Here is a 5,606-nt window from a genome sequence, read left to right as displayed (position 1 = left end):
CTCCAGGTTTTTTTTTTCCAGAATTTATATCCACATAGAAATACGGAAAAGCGCGCCCATATCGAATTGAGTCAGTCACGTTACCAACAAGAATACAATATTTACCATTTAAGCTTTTTAAAAAGCATTTTCAAATGTTTCCTATATTTATTTATTTATTTATTTATTTATTCGCATACACAAATAATGCATCAAAAAGAAAAGAAAACACATTTGTCTATGTCAGGATAGTAAAGAAAAAGTCGGCAAACTCATTGTCAGTGGAGCCTGACGCAGTCCTTTTCGTGGCGAAAACGCATCAACATGTCTTTCTCCTACTCCAGAAAGTGAAGAATCCTATCATGACATCTACTACTTTATATCTAGATCTATCAAAAAAAAATCAGAGTTCTCCATGTATAGAAACTCAAGACTCATTCAGTGATTTGAAACATTCTCTTGAGTTGTTTACTTTTTACGCATGATAAGCTGTCCTCGAAGTTAGTCTCTGTAAGGTTACAAAAAATGTTTTTGAAAAAAAATTATCCATTTTTACAACATCTCTTCAGGACAATTTGTAGAGTCTACACAGTCTGAACTGGATTACATCCAGCATTTTGACCAAGACTACACCTAGACCATTAGAGGATCTGCAGTGGTTGGTAAAGTGAATAAAATTGCGGATAAAAAAGTGCATCCATAAGTTATGAACGTAAATCCTTCTCAGTAACCTTTTGCTATGTCCCAACTACTAGTTATCCTAATATTCCAGAAACGCAAAAGAGGATGTTCTGTTGCCAATTTGACTTTGATAAAGGATTTGAACATTTCAACAGCTCAACATTTTCACCACAAAGTTTCCCACATGGCGTTCTTCAGTATGAAGACGCACGCTTTTTTTTATAAATATATATGTAAATTTATAATCTATTCACTTACTTACAATGGATCGCCATATTTATTTTATAATTTACAATGTAATTTGTCAATGAATATTGAAATGATTTCTTCAAAACATCAAACTCGAATTCAAAAACGCTTCATAGCGAAAATGTGCATGGGAAATTCTAGGAACCTGGCTAAGCTACACAATGAAGTTAGTATTTTCAGAATTTTGATTGGGAAAAAATTCGATTACTTATTCAAAATGTTCAAAAATGTTCAAAAATGCAACTTTCTGACATCGGCAAACAGCTTAAGATGCGTTCTTAAAGAAACCATTTGATGACCCTCATCCAGAAAAGTGTTCCTTGAAGATGCAAATTGAAAGAAGACAACTTGTGTTGATCAACCGTAACAAAAAAAGCCCAACTACGTCATTGAACAACACTCTTTTCTTTGTTACCTTCAAGATTCGTCCTGAATAAAGTACAAGGCCATCCAATCATTTTTTTTTTAGCACTGCATAAAAAACCTACAGAGAAGAAAACAAATCAAGGAAAATTAACACAAAACTGATTGATATGCCTAAAAATTTACTTTAACAAAACAAATAGAGTAAACCTTAGTAAAAATAAGTAATTAGTCACATGCCACAAATGAATTTTAATAAAATGACATTAGTACTTTTCACTTCAGTGAACATTTAACTAATTAATCATAGTATCAATAGCAGTGCATTTGTCAAACCATAGACTTTACAGATGTCAAGCACTTCTGATATGTTCCATTGCTGCTTCTGAATATTTTGTGAAGACTGACATTTTTTTATTTTTACATAAATTCTATGAAACCAAAATAGTGTAGCTAAAGACATTTCTCTTCTTTATTATAAGAATTATTTGCCTCAGAAATGTTTGTCTTAAGAGCGAGTCATCCAAAAATAAAAGGAAAAGACAAAAATTTACTAAACATAGAAGTTTACGGTGTAAAAATTCAAATATACTCTCAGAAATCGATTATTGAGAGAGAGGATCACAATATAACAGTGATATTGTGATTTGATATACACAGGTGAATATAAAAAATAAAAAGATTAATATATGTGTGCATAAGATGTTCACGGATGAGATGAGAATGTAAGAATATGGTTGGATCTATTTTGTAATAGAAGGCTCGGCATTAGCATTATGAGAGCAAGCAAATAAAATGATATAAAATGCGCATAAGTTTTCCCGTGTGAAATCCTGAAAAATGAAAATGAACGTTGGTTTCTTTGTAAATACATATAGTAAAAAACAAATATATATATATGAATGCATTTAATTCCTATTAGAACTTCAAACAGAACTGAAACAGCTCTCTCGTCAGATCAATACAGCTTTATTTCATAGCTAATGGAAAAAGTTAAAGGTGAAAATATTTACTTTTCAAATTTTTAATCCTTTAAAATATGACGATTATGAAAACATTGACAATGTTTTAAATGCTGAACACTATCTCCAATCATTAAACTTTTAACAGTTTATCTGATTCATCAATCAATAATCAATTAAATCAGCACATAGTGAATGAACACTTTTTAGCGACGAGAATTAGCATAATATAGTCTATTTTACTTTTCTTCAAAAAAAAAATCTTTTTCCTACCACCATTGTTTCATATAAATGTGTCTGTTCGGAGTGATTTAGGCAACACTTACCGTTTATACACTTGTAGACGTAATCGTTGAGGATATGGAACGCTTTCTGGGATATAAAATGTGACTTACAGGGGCCAGCCAATGTGTCAAATCAGTATTTTTATCCTCCTAGGCTTCTCAGGTATCAATTCATCGAACCCTAGTGATATGAAAGGCATTGTTGGCGTGAGGGCGGTTTCGAACCATCAACCGGGCGGCTACAGTTGATCTATTACCGACTGCACTAGACCCGGACCAAACAATAACCGTTTAATTTTTAATATTTTTAAAGACTTTTTACAGTTACATCGCATTAAAAAGTTTTAAAATAAAAAAATAACATCATTGAATTTAAACATCGCGTCTTTCAAACAATTTCAAAAAAGGTATTCTTTCCAGAAAGGCGTTTTTTAGGAATATAAGGATATCAAATTGTTATGTATCGACGATAAGACTGAGCACGTGTCTTCTCACTGAGCATTTAAAAAAATTTAAACTTAAATTCTGTGATAAACACACGACGACATTCTCTATAACTTTTTCCGTAATTTCCGTAATAATTAGTTTCATAGTCACACTCCTTCAAATGACTACTTAAATTCTGCCATGTAGGAAAAAAAACATATTATAAACATAAATATATATGTGTGTTATAAAACAATATATTATAACTAGAACTCAGGAATATGTAGTTCTAGGAATATGTTAATGTTGTGACTCCTCAGCGGAATGTTTAATTTAAAAAGGTCAGGATACGATGATAAGGGTGTTCGAGTACGCTCAGGAAGTTAACTCTTTTTGTTCGAATTCGTTGTCTACGAGAAAGTACTCGAATAGTGGATATCATCACATCATCCTCATCTTTCCAGAAAAAGAAAAGGGTAGGTTTACAAAACTGGAACACACCAGACAGGTACAGTACTATTTGGACTTCTGCTAATAACTCTTTCACCAAACAACTTCATTGGTTGGAGTGGGGGGACGGGGAGGGAAACTATTGCGATAATGTTTGACAAGATAATCCTTGACAGATTTATCCGTCCTGGATGGACAGCGCCTGGTTCCATTAACAATAATTTGAGTCAGGATTTTTTTTTTTCCTTTCCTTCTTGATCGGACTCAGACTAACTAGATTTTCCTTTTTCTTTCTTCTCTTCTCTAGTGTACCACTAATGCGTATGAATGAATAAACAATCAATTTCTTCCGAAAAAATCTCCATCAAGTCCTGAAATTTTACACTCTATGAACAAATGTGCTGCTTCGTTTGCCCAACGGTAGAAAGCAGAGAAACGATAGCGAAGGAGGACCGATCAGAAGATTTGCTTTGGTCTAAGAGATGAAATATGGGATAAACATTTGTACTGAGAATGATTCTTAGCCGTTCGCAGATGAACGCTTGGATAACAACAGTATGACGTAACGAGAGAATGAGCTTGAACCGGAAGGCGGAGCTAATCGCGAAACGGTCCGCCGACCGGCGGACTACGGTAGTTCGACCGAATCCAGACACTTGACGCTTCCTTCTTTTTCTTTCCTCTTCTTCTATTTTCTGATTCTTTCAGGTATCACGTCATCGAATCTCATCATGTATCCAATGATTCTTTTCAACCTGTTCCAATAAGAATTCGTAAACACCATCAAAGGGATACATTTAACCGAATATGAGATGAAAGTGACACTTCAGATAAAAAATGTAGACGTTAGGAAGACAAGTTTTTCACGTATTCTTCTTAAAACTCCGTTATACATACATACAAAGTAGTGCTGCAATGCGTCATTGCTTATAACAGAACATAAATCATAACCTAACTCTGTATTTTGTAATTTCATAATTTTGTAATATTGTAATTTTATAACTTCATTAATCTCAGCTACCAACACATCGTGGTCGATTATTAACAGGATTTTGTAAATGTTACCAACATCCTGCAAAGGCGTAGAGGCTATGGGGATACTGCTCATTTTTTCCGTACAAAAAAAAAGGCTGAGAACCAAGATGTCTGCCGGCGATCTCTTGCAATCGACAAATTTTTTCACCGTGTAAGAAAGATATGATTTTTCTATTTCATGTGATTCTACATACTCCAACAATTAGGAAATATAAATCAAGAAAATTATTTGTTTTGAGAAGAAATCGTTGCATTGTAAGATTGTAGCTTTTTACACTACTACACGGTTATTTCAGTGGTTTTATCAAAAATATAAAATAAAATTATCAATACCTATCAATAACGAAAGGTGACATCCCATGCGTGGATTTTTCTCCCTGTTAAAAGAGTTTTTAAAAAAGCTTTTTTTTTTGTTTCATTGATCAGGGTTTAATGGAACGAACCTTCACATTTATGTTGCCCCTATTCCTTCGTATTTCTGCTCTGTACCACAACACCATAAATTTTCGATTGATTTCTTCTTTAAATTTGAAATGAATCTCTTAAAGTCCGATCTGGATCTGGACTCCACGATCATCGGTGACCATTTATATGTAAGTATCGTTATGACGGAGTAATATCAACCTCAATGGCACTTCAATGAGTGTTTATTAGTCAAACTTTTCCCTGAACCGTCTCCACCAATCGATGGGATGCTAATCGATAAAGCGATTTCGACGACGGCTAGAATTTGGATAGGAGTAGGAGTAATTCTACCCGTGCATATTTGCACGCAAAAAAAAAACGGAAATCCATCAAAGAACGTGGAAAAAAAGAGCTCTGAAGCTAAGGAGTTTATGGATTGCCGTAACGGTAGATAGATGGACCGGTAGACACGATACCCTAAATGGGGGCTGTACATGGCATCACAAGAATATTATTGATATGATAGTTCTTCAGGCACACGGGCACTCTACTAATCACTGCACAAAACTGCTAATTTTCATGGGTTCATGATGATTACAAAAGGACGGGTGTAGCGCAGTCGATAAGAGGATCGGCTATGACGGCACAATCGGTCGTTGGTTCGAAACCGCTCTAGTGCCAACCAAACCTTACATCACCCCGGAGCCCAAAAATTTGCACGAGAGTTCTCTTCAAGGGTAAGAGCCCTGATATGACACATCGGCTAACCTCA

Source organism: Necator americanus, chromosome X (genome assembly GCF_031761385.1).
Source record: "Necator americanus strain Aroian chromosome X, whole genome shotgun sequence".
Classification (NCBI taxonomy): Eukaryota; Metazoa; Nematoda; class Chromadorea; order Rhabditida; family Ancylostomatidae; genus Necator; species Necator americanus.
The sequence above is the reverse complement of the archived record's forward strand: the minus strand, read 5'-3'. Positions refer to the sequence as shown.